The 9,274-nt window shown below is 38.0% G+C and overlaps 1 long non-coding RNA gene across 1 annotated transcript; it reads left to right on the forward strand.

Moving 5' to 3' along the window:
- Positions 1-141: 141 nt before the first annotated feature.
- LOC135324733 (uncharacterized) lies at positions 142-5,176 on the forward strand. The gene is made up of 3 exons (XR_010386016.1): positions 142-1,193; positions 1,292-1,378; positions 3,560-5,176. It is a non-coding gene; the product is annotated as an uncharacterized LOC135324733 (long non-coding RNA).
- Positions 5,177-9,274: the final 4,098 nt, after the last annotated feature.

Raw genomic sequence — 9,274 nt, forward strand, 5'->3', positions numbered from 1 at the left:
GGGGGGCGTTGGCGCGGGGCGCGGGTCAAAGGGCAAAGGGGCGGGCGGGGCCCCGCGCGAGCCCGGGGCCGAGGCGACGGGCTCGGGCGGCGAGGCCGCGCCATCTGGGCCGGGCCGGGCCGCCGGTGCCCTTTCTCGCCCACTAAGCACACATGAGTTAGCGATCCCTTATCGGGGACGAAGGTGCAGCTATTTTTTCCTCGTGTTTTTGGCGGAGTCACTGCCGCGGGTTGAGGGGGCGGCTCGTTCTCCGTGTGACGGAATGCATCAGTGTGGAGACAGATTCAGCCCGGAATGACAAGTGTTTCCTTGGGCATAAGCAGCTCAGCTTCCTAATTCAATAATTGCACGTATTATATCAAAACTGCCGAGACGATCGATCACGTACCCGACGTTTGCTGTCTTACACTGGAAGCAGTGCCGGCAGCTGTCGCTCCGTTGGGCCTTCTGCTCCAGTAACTCCTAGTCACCAGGAATTTGGGAGAAGGAACCAGTCTGGGGGAGGGGAACAGCCTTCGGCCAAACATGCTGCTTGGATATGTTGTATCAAACTTAGATGCAAATAACAGCACTTACAATAATGTTACATATATAGTTACACTTTCACATAAGCCCTGGAATACAAAGTTGTATTTTCTCTTTAAGTATTTCAACTCCCTCAATACATCCATACGACGTTACTGAAAATGCTGCTAACTGTAGTGTCTAGTAGTGTACAAGCATATCTGAAAAGCAGTCAATGCATGTCATATTTATTGTAGGTCATATGACTGATCCTCACTGGTGTGTGTTAGATCTCAACGGTATATTGATGGAAATGCATTCAATTTCCTTGATTGTCTGACATAGATATTTGATAACCTATTGTGTATGCAATATGCTGTTTTAACAGTCCTGGAGTCTGAAGTTCTGTTCAGCCACAAAACGGAGAACGAAGATGACAGCGGGTCAGATTTACACATGCTGCTCACCTTATGTTCCTTAATTGTGTTCTGCAGAGACCATGTCTAAGGATAGAGCTAGTTTCATTTTCATGCCCATTTAATCTCTGGCTTCTCTACTGGGACTACCACCAACTTAGCTGGGATAGTGTTTTATTATGATAATATATGTTTACTGAGAAATGGACAAAATGCTAAAAAAAAAGCCATTTTACATGAGCCACAAAACAGCAATGGAAAACACTATGTCAGGTTAGTATCAATCTGCCCCTGATTTTAGCATGCATCTAGAAGTGAAAAGTTGTTTAAACTATTACCAGTCCTTGAAAATGACTCCAATCCCTGTTCAGGATCGTTAATCGCTTCATTCAGTTTCTTGCGGGGCTTTGGATGAAGATAGTTTAATCATTAGCAACAAGATGGACTGTTGATCACATGTAAGTCCACAATGTTTAACAGTACTATTATTTATTTAAAACTTCTTGTCTATGTATGGGATTTGTAAATTTGAGTATCTAATATGTTTCCATTCAGATACAGAAAGTAAGGATACACTTCTATTAGGATAATAATAAATATTTGTTTATTGATTCTTTACTTTTCAATGAATCCTGTCTCCACCTTAACAGAGCATATAATCTCTTTGGGAATTACATCTATGCCTAGTTTCAAACCTTTAAACTAAATTACCATAACCATCAGCCTCTGTAAATAAGAATTATATATATAATTTCCCAAAGCATTAAATCACCTCAATTTTTTTTTGTGCTCAGATAAGCCATTTTCTTCAGATGAGTCACTTTCAGACTAAGGCCAAGTATGAGAACTTCAGCCTCTAAAGTAAAAAGCACTGCCAAGAGATCTAAAATTTCTCAGTATAATGCACTACAGTGATGCTTTAATGAAGTTACTAATATTTTATCTCATGTGAACAATTGATCACTCCTGTCAAATTCCCAATAAAGTATCCTTATCATAATTAATATGAATGCCTGTCTGTAACTGATATCCTCCTCCTTTTTCATGAACTCTTCAAGGCACCTACTTTATGCATGAGATTATCATAATTTTTTTTAATGTGAAATTGTTCTTTGGCAATGTTTATTGCACATTGCCCAATGCATTTATTAATGCAGCTGGATAATAGATGGGTGTGGGAAATTTATAGCAACTGTTGTTCCCATGGAGGATCTACTGTAGTTGCAATGTTAGGTTCAGTGTAAGATTTTATTTCACTTACAGTTTTAGCCATCAAAAATAAAAGCCCAGCCAAAGATTACTGAAGCTATAGATAGCTAGACCACAGCTCCTGAAGACATTTTACGTAGACAAGATACAACTATCTATACAAATTAAGAAATACCAAGAATTATCCCAGGGATTTAAAAGTGCTATAAATATCAAGACAGTATTTAGATTACAGCTACAACAGAGTCCCCAGCAACATTAATTCCCAGAGCTGGTATCCCAGTTACCATATAATTACAGATTAAGTGCACAAAGTACAAAATATAAAGTTACATAATGAGACACTTTCAAGTGAGACTATGCAAGTGATCCCAGTGAAAGTTTAAACAAATTCTTTATACACAGTTTCACATTAGACACCAAGCCTAAACTTCTCTCATTCAAATTTCTATTTTTATATTTGAACAGTGACGTTAGTAACTATTGCAACAGCATACAGCTAAACTGAAAGAACAGTTGGTAAAACAGCCACATCTATATTTGTCCTTTTCAAGACTTTAAATGGTCTGAACAATGTATATGTTGTTGTTCGGTGTAACAATGTTTTATTGCTGCTTTTCCCCATTCTTACCACTATTGTTAGTTATATTCATGTTTCAGCTTTTCTAAGAGTGAGATTCAAAGGCCTTCAGCATAAGCAGTTTTTCTCATTGAATGTTTAGATAATGACTTGAACAATGGATTTTAACTTGAGTTGAATTGGGGCTTCTGGACATCATTGCAATATAAGTATTACATGATAATTAGTAGAAATAATAACTGCCTGAAAGACATAAAGAGACAATAGGCAATTATTTCTCTAACAAGTGTACCTTGAAGTTTCGTTACTTACTTTGGATGGTCTTTAACTTAAATATGTCCGTGGTTCATACAAAAAGTCTTAATGTAACATTTTCTGAATTGATCTGATTCACAACTGGATTACACCACTTCCATGCTGATGAAAGTCTGAGTTACATCGACACAAAGCTGTTGTAGTTTAGTGGTCAGTAGGCCTACAAGTGTATTGTTGTGACTTCCTAAGTGTGTAGGTTCCTATCTACTGTATGTGAAGGAAAGCAGAGTAAACAGCCCGTACTCAGTTTAACTTTGCAACAATTCCAAATTTACACTGATTAAATATTACATTACACCATACAAAGAGGTTTTCTCTATATTTGGTTGCATTATTTTTCAAATAGTAATCAAATATAGTGATGAACATAAATGTATTGTGACTAAGATTTGGAATATTATGCAAGTATCAACAAAAAAACTTTGTAACACTGCAACCTATTTTGTATAGCTGTGTTCCAGAAATGGTTAGGAATGTTTTAGAGTTATTTTTAAACATTTTATTGTGACTTTTTGTTTGTATTTCTTGTCCTTAGTTACCATGGGTGAGCTCCTGAATTCTGACTGAGGTACACTTGGCACGGCATTCCTCATGGAGGAGAAAAGGCACTAAGGTGATGTTAAGGCACCTTTACTCTTCCCTGATTTGGACTGCTTTGCTCCTGGACAGTCTCCTTAACATTGACTTTAAGCTATGATGCAGCCTCTTAGCTTAAGAGTCTGTTTTGACAGCTGATGCCAGCACATAAATCTTGCACTGGTCAAAACAAATGGAACAGAATGAAAACTAGAGCCATGCTGTGTGAGGATGCTGACATCTGTGGATAGTAACCATCAACCCCTTGCTCACGAGAGCCTGCAGAGCTGCTTCTGGCCACACTGAAGACAGAGTTAAATGTGAACTTGGCAGAGAGAGCAAAACATGAAATTGCCCAAAATACACTTTTGCTCAGTATTTTGCCTTTGTCCCGGAGATGATTTTGAACAATTGCCTTTGGTAAGCTTGTCGGATCCAAAAAGGGTAACATCTAACGTTGTTGAGGATCTTTGTGTCCAAAAAAGCAATCCTAAAAGAGGACTGTATCAACTTCTAATCAAACCTCAAATAATTTTTTTTAGGAAATCAATTACATTAGCTCTACAGCAGATGTATAGTAGCTGTACACTAGTTACATTGCTCTTCAAAAGCTGCTAATTAGTGTGGCATCCTCCTGTAGGAAGCTATCACTCCTCTCTCTCCAGTGGTAGGAATGAAGAATTTCTGTGGCAAGTTTATTTAAAATTAATGGTGGTGGATTTTTTAAGCTGATGAAAACCCATAAGAATCCCTTCTGAAGTAATGAATTGGTGAATAAATGATGTGGAAATAGACACTGTAAATGTATCACAATTATCATTCCAGAAATATTCTGTATAGGCACATTTATGATAATGGTACCCATCATGCTAACCATTGAATGAATCCATATTTCTGTAATTGTGGAACAAATTTCATTTATTTTACATTTTATGGCTTCCTTATCTCTATTCTGAGCATTAATATTTCTCACAAGGGGCTAACACTACAATCCAAATCTCTAAGTAGTTTTTATCAATGTTGTATATATGCACACATGTAAAAAAATCATTACTTTTTCATTGTCAGCTTATTCATCTTATTTTCTATCAGTAATCTCAATCATGTAAAAATGAGGACTAAAAATATGTGAATTCCTGGATTCGATGTTGGCTTAATGATATTTAACACTGAATGTCTTATGAACTGCCATGTTTGAAAACACAGGTCAAATCCCATTGAAGCAAGGAGATCTACACGTTCCAGTGAGATGAACTATCCTATTTCTAGACTTGTTAGACTAATATATTGTACTTTAAGTAATTTGATTTGTAGAAAAGCTACTTTGAAACATTTTTAGGAGGGCTTAAAAACAATCTTTTTAATTTTTGTCAATATGCAAAATAGGGTTCATGGTAAGAGAGAACTTTACTTTGGGGAAAATACTGTCTTTTTCAGAATGTGTAAAATATTTAGGGAATTTCTTCATCATAAAAGAAATTCAATTTTGACTGTAATTAAACAAGAATCACTGTGTTTTTCCATTTCTCTCTTCTTTATGAATCTTCAGCTCACTTTTTTCAGTTATTTTTTCCCTTTCTTCTCTCCACCTGGCAAATATAAACTACATAGTTCTAAATGCTAAGAAATCTTTTTTTAGTATTTATCTTTTCTCTTTTGAACAAACAAAATATAAAACATTGCCCTTGTTTGAGTAGCATAACTAAAAACCATTATAGATTTTTTTTTTCATTTTTCTGTGGGGAAAATGGTTTGAGAGGGTGATTTTTTTTTAATCTGAAAGAGATGTTTTTTTCAGCTACACCTTGCCTAAGTTCTAAGGCATGAGAGCTGCCAAAACAATAAAACTAAAGTAATATTTTAAATGTTTTTATTCACAGGTATCATCCACTAGTTTCTTCCATCAAAAGATATTTTGATACTATCTTACAAGGCAGATATGAGTAATACGCGAGGTCAATAAGGAAATACTGACTTTCCAGGCCACAAAGGTGAAAGAGTTGTGTATTAACTCATTTCCATACCTGCAAACAAGCAAAAACTGTCAACAGAGAGAGTGGCTTTACCAGGTGCTTTGAGAAGAACACCTTAGCCTAAAGTTGTAAGTAAACTTTATTATGATGTCTATAAATAAAATCTTCTAAATATTTTATTTTATTAAACTGAGCTTGAGAAAATGCATACATTCCGATTAACCATGCTAGAGGAACATAGTACAGGTTACAACTGAACATCATGACAGCATCAGCTCAACACATTTTCATGATATGTTTCAAAGCATTCTGATTACACAGTGTACCTTGAGATTAAACAGAAATATTTTGGCAAGAAGGCCCCCTTTCGAATCTGCACAGAGGAGATTTAAGTGACAAAAGAAATAGTCTTGCTCTTTACTGTTGGTGAGACCGATCCACTTAAATATAAATGCAGATGGCACAGAACCCCATCAATTCGTGGAAGAAAAATCAGTGTAAAGTCTAGTTGCTGTTATGAGGCCCTGAGGGCACTGCTTTTCAACCTTTGCATGATGGTGAGTCTAAATCTGAAGTTAAAATTTATTGTACTTCCCTCTTCCTCCCACACCCATTCCATTTTCTGTTAAAGTGGGAGTAAAAAGTGTTTCAATTATAAGTTTATCTAACTGCTGTGTATTTTGAGAGCGTAGTGATGACACTGTGGCTACGATAGTCTGATACAAGCAAGGTTTGTAGAAGGTTTGGCAAGGTTTGTAGAAGAAGTAGTATCTTTAATTAGACCAACTGATACAACTGGTGAAAATGAACAGGCTCTTAGACTTGATTGAAATTCATTAATCAGGGCTGACAAGTAGCAAAATCCAAGCTGGACATGATTGTTCTTGTATCATAAAATCATTTTAAGCAATTAAACCCCTGGAAAGAAAACAGTTGCTAACATGAATGTACAGGATGAGTCAGCAAGAAAACTGTAAGCTTTAGAAACAATGTTGGTACTGAGTCTATGACTTTTTTATCCACAGTTAAGAATTAAGTTCCCAGGATCATTTTTTTTAAAATGATTTGTAGATCCCCAGTGAGTATACGGACTGAGCAAGAAATGGAGTGGATTATTTATGAAAAAGTATTCTCCTAACCTTCGCTGGGTTGTCCCTGTGGTGAGTTACCTGTGCGAGTTCACCGTGATGCATAGTGGTTGATCGTTTCCCACACATCCTTCTGATGTGTATTTGATACGTTTGATGTAATATAGCACATTCGAAAAAGTGTATGAGCAAGACCCATGGAAATTAATATCTCTTTTGGGCACTTACATTGATTATGTTATATATGTTGGTATTTATGAATTTTGCATTTGCTGTGTTGGCAAGGTTTGGTTCTGATGGGCGTTTGTCAGTACATGGAGAATTTGCTTTGGGTTATGAGTTTGGCAAAACTGGAAGGGTTATTTGAAAACAGAAGCGGAAAAGAGTTGCAGGAAGAATTCTTCCAGGATGTGTTTTAGTAGATGCTGTAATTGTTTAACAATTTTCATGTACATACATGTCAGGTAGTACGTAATAGACAGGAACATACTGTCACTGAGGGTTTCCTTTTTGCACTGTTAGGTTCATAGATGGTATTCAGGTGGCTGATTCAAATACACAGCCTGTTTCTTTCAAGGCACTTCTTAGATTGGTGAAGTAGGTGTTGTGAGAACAGATGTAGTAGTACGCAAGGGTCTAGCTGTACATTACAGGTTTTTCTAGTGTGTTTTGGATGGCAGCTGATTTTGTGAATTGTATGCTGATTTTTGTTTTTTTATATATCGTAATTTGCATTGTCTTTTTTTGTTGGCCACATTATCCAGAAAGATGATGTTCATATTCCAGTATAGGAGGAGTAGTAAATACTGAATTTGCAATGGAAATTAATGGAGAATTTCAGATGAGTGTGTATAGGGATGTGCATATTTCAGATACTGAGTAGGTTTGGTGGCACCATTTTCTCAAATACCTTCCATGAGTAGTTCAGGTACAGGCTGCATACCAGTGCAAGGGAGACATTTTTAGGATGTTTTTTCAAACTGTGGTTACCCCTTCCCTATTGACCTGCATAATTTGTTAGGAGCAGTAGCCATCTCCATCTGAAAATTTCAAATGCAGAGATGGAATTTTTTACAGGAGTCAGCTTGTTGACTTCATTTAGATTGTTAATAGAAGTATGGCTGTACACCTGACTACATTGAGTCAGAAAAGTACACTAAATGTGTACATTGAAACAATTTAATTCAGTTTCTAGTACACGTTAGCTGTTGAGCTAATGTATGGCCTATATTCCTATTTGAAGTTTATGAAATGAGACACAAGTAATGTTTTACTAAGTTACTGTCCTCCCACCCTTCCTCAGCTGTCAATGTTGTGGAGGGGTTAGGAAGGTAAGAAAGCCCCTTTTAGCCCTTGAAACCTGACTTCTCATTACAACATTGGGTACTCATAGCACAGCATTGCAAGTTCTTTTCATCTCCTTAGCCCCCAGAAATCAGACACAGTGATTCAGAGAAGGTCTAGGAACCTCTGCAGAGCCTGGGAAGGCCAGCCTCTCACCATCTGCGCCCTCATGACACACGCTCCCCACATACAGTGCAATGTGGAGGGAGCACAGACCCTTGTGAAATGAGGACATTTATCTCTGGCTGCCGCAGAGAGCGCACCGCATGCATTCTGCTCCGTTGCAATGCCAAATAAAGTACCACAGTCTACCACAGTAGAACAAAAACTAGATGCCTGGCAATTCTCCTGACACCTACATGTATTAGGAAGAGCCTGACTAGATTTTGTCATGAAAAGACATACTCATGTCAGTTCATTCTAGACAGCGCTGACTGAGGCTGACACAGACTTTTGTAGAGAAGATTTGCCTGAAAGCCAGGACCTCTTTGCCTGAGTGCCTGACCAACAGCCTGAGTGGTGGCTGGATACCTCAAAGGGTGTCAGGACAGACAGTCAGTTTGCCCACCTTACAGACTGCTCAGGCTGGCAATCCTGAGAAAGGGACATCAGCCAGTAAATCTTCTTCTTCCTCGTTAATAGGCTGTTTATACGAAAAGTCACACAAGATGTAGCATTCAGGTCTTGGATGAGGGAGCCTAGCACAACCACAGATCTCTTATTTCCCTAACTGCTCACCTTGGTTGCTTCCATTTGTACATTCCAGGCAGTGGCCATGCCAGAAGTTTCAAGAACTAGTTAAAAATAACAACATTTCAGCAACTATTATAGTTTACTCACTCTCAGGTGCTCAGGGGGAAGCACTCCTTTTCCTTTCCCTGCTGTCCTCCTCCCCACCCCCAAACAATTTCTCTTTCCTCACGCCCTTCAACTTCTGCTTAGAAGGTAGAACTGTTGAAAACCTCAGCGCTGCGGCAAACAGGTAAAAACTCTTTGCCACGACTCATCTAAAGACCATCCTACACTTTTCTAGTTATGATTCACAGGAAACCTCCTCCTCCACCCCACAGGCTTGAGAGGAGACTTTGTATTCTCTGCCCATGGCCTTCTGGGTAGGCCAGCTTTAAAAGTAAATAAATACAATTAATGTGTTCATGAGTATGGTGAAAAAGAGAGTTTACAATTTAGAGTCTCTCCTAGTTTGACCAATACCCTTAGGACCAATTTTTCAGGGTGTGATATGAGCTATAGCTAAAATCAGTTTTTCAC

The sequence above is a fragment of the Dromaius novaehollandiae genome, chromosome Z (assembly GCF_036370855.1).
Source record: "Dromaius novaehollandiae isolate bDroNov1 chromosome Z, bDroNov1.hap1, whole genome shotgun sequence".
In the NCBI taxonomy this organism is placed as follows: Eukaryota; Metazoa; Chordata; class Aves; order Casuariiformes; family Dromaiidae; genus Dromaius; species Dromaius novaehollandiae.